Below are 8888 nucleotides of genomic sequence, written 5' to 3' on the forward strand. Positions count from 1 at the left end.
CTATAGGCCCAACACATGTGTTCAGTGGCCCTCTGTTTTAGAGTCGAGATTCAGTTACTGTGTGAAGCAGTGTAAGGGCCAAAGGGATGGCACTACTGTTCCTTCATAAGTAAGGCGAAAGGGTCACAGAGCCTGAGTTACAGAGCTTCAAATAAAAGGTCAACATAACCGTTCCTTTAAAACAAACACTTACTATTGTCTGTTCTTGAAGCACTTTCTTCCCTCTGTCACACTCAGCGGCAGGTCAAGTCAGCTCTTGCCATACTAATGCTATTTTAGTTGAAGTGGTACCAGTCATGGGAGAGAGAGAGAGAGAGAGAGAGAGAGAGAGAGAGAGAGATCCTCTATGCTGAGGACATACTGAGATCTTGGCTTCTTTTCTCAGTCTGGTCTCCCCTCCTTCCATCGCCCCCCCCGCCCCCTCCTCTGTAAATAAGATGTCATTCTGCGACTGTTTGATAGCTGGTCACGTTTCCCCCGGCACAACTTTCAGGGGGAGATTAGGAGCAACTCTACACCTATAGAGAAACCCGCTCCCCCCAACAACCGACCGAACTCTGATACCACAAACACATAAATCAGTTTGTTCCAATCTCTCTCCCACCAACCTGAAAATTTATCCTCCATGCTGCTTTCCCATTTGTCAAATATATATCTCTCCTCATCATACGCTGTTACTACCCACCTCAACCAACTGACTCAGCTGTGACGTAAAACTTCTGTGTATGTCTGTGCTGATGAGCAGGACTCCAATTACCTCATAAATTCTCAATTTGTCCAAATTAGCATAGATGAAGCAGTTTCATGAACCCTGGGGTGAAAGGAGGACCTTCTCTACAACACTCCAAGAGTAGATCAATTAAGATGGACAAATTTATTTCAGCTGCTAAAGCTGACCATTCACCAGCACTCTCAATCATAAGGAATTAGTCTAGCACATCGCTCTCTAGATCAGTTCCTTCGCAAAAATAAAGTTTTCTCAAGAGATTCAACCACCTGATTCCTCTATACCAAACTCCATTTTTAAACTAGGCTTCATCTCCAGCATTATGTCTGTGCGGCATCCATATCTGGAAATCAGGTACCCAAATTAGAACAAGCGACCTCCTTATGGAACACTTGCACATCTCACTTTCTAATTGCTTCCTAATACAGACTGTTCCATCATGACTTCAATTAAAAAGTATTTACCCATTTACTTTCCACTTCAACAAAATAGCCTTTAAAAAAAACACTCAGCTTTACAATATCAGCGTCATAAACATTTAGCAAACAGAAATAAGAATTGAGGATTATATTTGTAGGTATAGAAACAAACTTTAAGCTAACAACTTATGACCAATCAAAATCAACACGCCTTAAAATGGACACGGACTGCAGTTTCTGATGGTGCTTGTGTACGGACAGAGCTGGTTTAATCAGGAAGAGGAAGCGTAAGGTAAAACAGTGGCCATACGGCTCTGACGTGTTCAGCATTGCTCACATAGCATTCCCAGACCTCTCTCCCCCTCTCTCCCTCTCCCTTGACCCTGCTGCTCCAGCAACAAAAACACAAGAATGCTGACCAGTCAGCACCAACCAGACAGCATCCACCTGTTCAAGCTGTGTACGCTCAGACTACTCCCTGCACCACCCACCCCACACCGACCCTCTGACATACACACACACACACACACACACACACACGTTAGACTGACTACCCCTCTTCTTCCTTTACAGTCTGCATTTAAAGGAATGTGGCAGACAAAGTTGTTGGGTTACTGTTCTGTTATGACTCCCACTTAGCAGCACCAAAAGTAAAAGGAGAAAGAAATTTCAGTCATGGCTGAACTGCTGTATGGGAAAATCAATAAGAACTTACAAACTGAAGAGGGAGTCAGTGCTAGGTGTCATTTCTTTTTAATGCTGTGTTTCTTTGACATAATGCTAACCTATACTGTCGCCCCTCAAAAAAAAAAAAAAAAAAACCTTATACAAAAAGACATGTTTTCATACGCATGCATGCGTACGGTTTGCTGTCCTCCTCATTCTGAGATGGGGAAGACTGCCAAAGAGGAAGGTCACACAGCAGAAAGGGGAAATTGAACTGCTGTCGTGCAGAAGAGCGACCCAAACTCTAGCATACACAGCGTGTTCCTACTCACGGCCTACAGAGACTCTCACACCTTCCTCGTCTCTCTCACACTGTTCCCCATAACCCAGCACTTTTCTGAGGTAAACACTCCCTGTGCCAGTTAGAGTTATTAATATCACGCTTCTGGAACAGAGGCCATATCTTACATCACTCCGCCCAATCTTCATAACCACCTTCCCGGGAGTATCAGACCATGTGCTGACTCAGTCCGTGTGTGTGTGTGTGTGTGTGTGTGTGTGTGTGAGTGAGTGAGTTACTACAGCTTGTGTGTATGTTTGTTGGAAACAGGACCCGTTTGGCCTCAATGCACCTGTTTCAGGCTCAAACATGGCTAGCAGCAGCACTGAATCAGGCAATAAGGGGGTGAGGGAGGCAGGAAAACTAGAGGTGTCTGAGGGTGTTGGGAGTTTTGACATAGACACTGGGCACATTTAACCCTCAGCTGGGGTCATCTCACAAACACTGAAGTTCAGAGAGTTTGAACTCTCCTTTTCAGTCCCTGTGGAATTCCCCGGAAAAGTCACTAACATTAGTCACAACTCCCATGCAAAGACTTCACGGTCCCTAAGAAAACTAAGGGGGACATACTTTGGCGGAAACTAAGCTCTCCAGAGTTTCATTAAAGACATGCTGTTTTCTGGCACGAGTGTTGAATTACCTGCCATTGAAAAAGGTAGAAGCTGCGAGGTCACAACAATCAGGACACCAAGTCTACCCTCAGACAGTCAGCGGACACGGAGAGAACAGGGGAGGAGAGGAGAGGAGAGGAGAGGAGAGGAGAGGAGAGGAGAGGAGATCTCAGTTTTAAAATAAAGAGTGACTGCAATGGCAGAAAAGGATGTGTCATGAGCATCACCAAAAAATAACAAATGAAAAAGCATTGGCCTCCAAGTCACCTCTTTTTCTCCAATTAAATAGAACTTTCATTACCCCATGAATGCACAATCACTACTTTCAATCCTTATTCTATATTCAAAAAGACTGTACTAAATGCTCTCTGTTATATGACGTACTGGACAGAAAATATATGATAGCGGTACTGATTTTGGAACAGATCCAAAAGATTGGGAGGTCCTGTCATGTCAAGTTCGAGGTCTTACCTCCTCATTACTACATATCAGTCTGCACTAGTCCTGATATGTCACAATCAGGAATAGTAACGTCACGTTTCGATATGTAATAGCCTATGCAAATATGGGATATCTGTCACATCAGTAAACTTCGTTTTAGTATGGTTTGGTGCATTATTTGCGTTAAATCTAAAACAGCCGAACATCATCGAAAGATGACAATGTCTAAATAACATTATCCCCGAAAATCACACAGTTCCGCTCATACCACTACCAAAGCATAACAAACAATTAAGGCTGCTAACCTTAATCAAACAGAGTCTCTTGCAGTGCGCTTCAGTCTTCACGTAATGTCGTCTAATTCAAACTCAAGCCTGCTGACAGGACATCACTTAACCACCAGCTGCACTGTTGGTTCGGTGAATACGGTGATGTCAGTGTCAAGCTCCGTGTCAACACTTTTACGTTGTAATTTGTTGTGTTTAGAACTGAGCGAGTTGTTTAAGATGGCTATTTTAAACATAAAATAGAGAATCAAGCAAAATATGAAAATGAATACAGTACTGCGAAAAACTTGAAAGTTAGTTATCTCCACAGTCAAGTGCATTCGCCTCTTGCTAAGCAATACTTCCAACACGATCAAGGGTATGTGGAATTTCTTATAAGTGATATTGTCCAATTCCCAGAAAAGATTTCAGAATACTTCCGTCGCTAAGTACACCACAGATTAAATGTAGTAATAAAAGGAACTGTTATCTTAATGAACACTGGCGCTACGAAGTTGCCACTTACCCTGCTTAGTGTTTATTGTGGTAAAGCGTGTCCTGTCCAAGGGTTTCGCACTTCCTCGAGTGCGTTCCAGTTGTAGTTCTTTGCTGCAAAATTGCATTCACTGTGAAATTTAAAGTAAAAGTGTAATCTGATAGATAAAACGTCTTTAGCTGAGGATCAACAGCAATTTCTAAATGCAGCCCTTTCTATGCGAGATGCCGTAGCCTTGTCCCAGCTCCGTTCAATGGAGCAGCCTGGCGGAAGTAATCTTTTTCTTGATTGGACCCCGCTCCAACAAAAGGGCGGCACTAGAGGATAATCCATAATTTTCAGTGGACATCTAATTATCAATCACTTGCTTAATCTACCTTCAAAATCTTAATAAACTTTATGAAGTGCAAAGGGGACTAGAATAAATCTCAGCGTTACTTTGTTGACAGTGTTACATGAAATAATTCCTTAAGGAATCGCCAAATTGTAATCCGTAACTACGATTAGTTTCTTTGTCTCCAACCCGCTAGTAAAATCATGCAAATTACTTCTTTAAGGTGGTTTGCAATCAGTATAATCGGTTAAATTTGGCAGTGTAGGTGCATTTCTTGACAATAAATTGCTGTATCTGCTCGGGTACTGTTGTTGCACAACTTTCTCTCAATGTGTCCCAACACGCGTTTCGGTCTTCTCTTGCCTGACAGCTGCACAGGAGAATAACTGGATTAGCTGGCTTGACCAGTTTAGAGCAAAACTGAATTGGGCCACCGGGCGGCGGCTAAAGCGTGACGGACATGAGTTTATCTTCATAATCACGGTATCCTTGTGAAAAGTGATCATATCTTAAGCAAAGGAAACAAGAAACACCTAATTCCGGGGCAGAATACTCGGCGAAATGACAAACTGTCATTTTTACTCGTAGTCACACACCTGATGTGTTTTCCAAACAAGGACGACTACAGTAGGGCGGTGTCTAACGGCCAATAAATTGACGTCGATTGAGTTTTACTAGCCCCCCCTCGTGGTCGTTGTGAGGCTGTTTTAAAAACTAGATGTTTTGGGTCCATGCGCTTTTGTTTTTCTTTCTTATTTTGTCTTTTAAGTAGGCATTTGATCCAGACCGTGCATTTGATTCAGATACCATGTTTTTAGACTCTGTTAACAGATTTTCTCTCATTTTAACTAGGCTACAAAAATAGACCTGCCACGTAAGGTATATCTTCACTTTCCTGGTGGGTCGTGTGACTATCACTTAGCAAATTACTTTTCTCTGTCCTTTTAATATTATGGATCATCGCTACTGCTGATGCCCGTTGGTACTGTTACCATGGAAATAACGTCGTGAGAATATGAAACACTGTTCTTTGCACTTCTAACAGTACACAGTAACTCAGCGTTATAGATTTAGTCAGATGAAGATTAGACAGGAAATTCCCACAATCCACAGTTATATAAAATACACTATAAAGACAGTCATTGACATATTGCTGTAACCATTTCTTGAGCAGATGTTTCCATTTGAATAATATCCCTTCTCAAGTGTATATGATTAGAATTGTGTAAATACTATTGGTCAAATGTTGTTGTGCCCATTGTTTTTATCACTGTATCACTGTAGTTGCAGCTGCTGCTATTGCTTCCACTCTGGCTCACGGTGATGGAACTGTATGTAATTTTATACGACATAACTTGACTACTAGGACAAAGGCCTACTCAGCATTGTGCGTAGAGCTCCAGAGTTATATGTGTGTAACCTTTCTGAAATTTCTTGGCAAGAAAAATGAATACGTAGAACTTTCTTTTAGTGTTAAAGAATTTTGAAGCATGACTTGTGAGTGCCTGAGTTCATTGGCTGACAGTTGTGATGCCTGTGGTGAAGACCGACATGCTGATATAGATTATAATGTATGCTACAGAAAACACAAATAGCATTAAGAAAGAGACCACGGTAAGGACAACTGACTGGGCGTTATTCTGGCAATATTCTGAAACAACCAACAGTCTTGCCTTTGCATGGTCCACCGTGGGTGAGATCAGAAAATATAATATTGTTTGTCATTTTCTCACAAACACATTATAAACCATACAGTAGTTGAGTTAAAACTACTTACGAAATTTGATGAGTTAAAACTATTACTGAAATTACTTCTGAAATGCTGCCATCTTTTCACCAAGAGCTGCTGCTTGACACACCAGAGGCTGTGCAATGCCTCGTAATTTTGTGTCTAGAATTCCAAACACTACAGTAGATGAGGAGTTGGCACTACCACCCAGCAACATGAGCAGACAGAGCCCTCGTGTTCTCCCAGGCCCCTCCAGAAGAAGCAGACTGCACCAGCCTCTGATCCCTCTCATGCTGTTTTAAATAGTGGACAGTAAATGACTATAGTAAACACTCTGATAAAGGTCAAGGACAACCCGGTGAACAAATGATTTAATGAATTATGATCCAGTCAAGATCCACGTCATCCTTCATTACGCATTTTACATTTGGAAGACACGGGTGACAAGCCTTCCTCTCAATAGTGCAATATGCAAAATAACATGACCTCACTGACAACGTGTCTGAAAATCAGGAAATATTTTCATATACTCTTGTTGTCAAACTGTTCTCCAAGGGTTTCAGTGATCAGCGCAAAACACACCAGCCAAATGCTGATACCAAAGACCACATTAAAATTACTGTCTGGGAGGCAGAAGGAGAGCAAAAGCAGGAAAGAGGATAGGAGGTCAATATTTATTCAGACACATATGATAAATACACAGAAAACTACACTTCACTCTTCATTTTTTATTAAGCTATATTTGTCCAGTAGATGTCACTGTGGTGCCTAATCTATGTAGATTCATACATTATCTTTACATCTATAATATTGACTGCTTGCCTCCAAATAATCATGTATTATCATATTATCATGAGCTTCCATCATGTGTAACTGCTAAAAGAATATACATACACAGACCCAAACACATAGAGAAAAGAGGTTCAGGCTTGGACACGGGCTAATATCATGTGAACTGCATCAAAAGTCAAAAACTGGGGTTTGGGCTTGATCAAGAATATAAATTTGATACAAATTTATGGACAAGGTTTTAAATTCAGACAGAGTAGACAAAACTGAATTTCATATTTAAAGTAAGTCTAGTACATCAAATATTATGCAAGAGTAGGTAAAAATATGATTCTAAAACTAACAGAATTAAAAGTACATGAAGTACATTACATTACATTGCTTTTATCCAAAGTAACTTACAAGTGATAAACCACAAAACACAAGATGTCATATTGCACACACTGATGAAATAAGCAGAGAGTTTTGAGGCTTTGAACACCCATTTTCATGAGACACAAAATTATACTTTTCAGTCCTCTTTCACTCACAGTAAAATGTTACAATAATTAATGGCATTATTTATTAATATCACAAAAATCACACACACAAAAAAATTGTATCGCTGTAACTGTCTTTGTCTTGGTAGTATTTGACCAAATACTGACAATGTAATGCTGTTCTCAAAATCTAAGAACTAAACAATTTACACTAAACTATTTACACTAGAATGCTTCAAGAGCAAGGGATGCATAAAAAATTCCTAGTTCTCTTTGAATGCTAAATTTATTTATACTGTAAAATATTCATAGCTGCATAAATATTTGGTGGTACAATCAGTCTCTTTTATTATGTCGCCCAGTTGCACTTACCTCTGTCCTTATGAAGTTCTTTGAGACACTGACAGTGAAGCGCATCGCCATTTTGACGTACTATATCATCTGTCCTCACCAAAATGCCTATGGTTTAAACAGATTAACAAAGGATGCAATCTCCATAACTATTCATCCAGCTATATCCCACCTGGAAAACAACAACACTTAAGTTAGAATCCTGTTCATAAGCTTCAGCTCAGCATTCATCATCTTTACCACTCATCAGCAGTATCTCCTAACAGTAGTACAGCGGTATGTCACAATGTTCAGAGTCCTTAATCTAAAACCCACCCTATGCAACTGGACCTTGGATGTTCTATCAGCTAGACGTCAGGCTTTCAGGTATGAAAAGCACACTTCAACCATGTGAAGGTGAACAGTGGGATCACTGCAGTTTGGTCAGTCCACTCTTGTATATTCTGCTCATGCACAGGGATTCTGAACACGTATGACCTGGCAGGTTAGCTGACAACGCCATTGTCACAGGCCTAATCACCCACAATGATGAGACAGTCTCCCTGCAGATTGGCGTGTGCACAACAACCTGCTGCCTTAACAACAGCAAGGCTGAAGGAGATAATAGTTTACTTCTGGAAACAATATTGTTGTGACTGGTTCCAGACCTTCAGACTTTTTGATGTGTTGTACTCACAAGCTGTCACATTGTTTAACTCTATAGAAATGAATTGGACCATGCTGTTCTGTCTGCCCTGTTGTCATTGTGAGGTCTGTTAGAAAAATTACTATTGCACAACATACAACCCTTGTACTACATATTGTGCACAAGATACATGTTTGAATCTTTTTGTCCTCTTCACTTCGTCACATCTCTTTTGTCCCCTGCACCTGACGTAGTACTGCGCACTGATAGTATTGTTCATTGACTGTAATGTGTAGTATTTTCACTATATGTTATGATGTTTTATCAGTCATTTGAATAGTTTGTACAATGTCTGCGCACGTTATTGGGAACATCATGTATTAGCGTCAGCACCCATGGAGAGCCAGCAAGACAAGCAGTTTGTTCTTCTGGATGTCTGTTTATGAGTGTACGGGACACTAAACTTGAATTGAATTGTACCTACTTAGGAATATCCTTTGTCCATCCAGTCTTTCCAGATTTTTTTTTTTTTACAAGGGTGTGAGGTAACCTGTTAGACTGAGTTAAGCCTTTCCAATACAGATGATACACTTTCCTCAACGTCTTTGTTGTTAA

The sequence above is a fragment of the Chanos chanos genome, chromosome 5, assembly GCF_902362185.1.
Source record: "Chanos chanos chromosome 5, fChaCha1.1, whole genome shotgun sequence".
Lineage (NCBI taxonomy): Eukaryota > Metazoa > Chordata > Actinopteri > Gonorynchiformes > Chanidae > Chanos > Chanos chanos.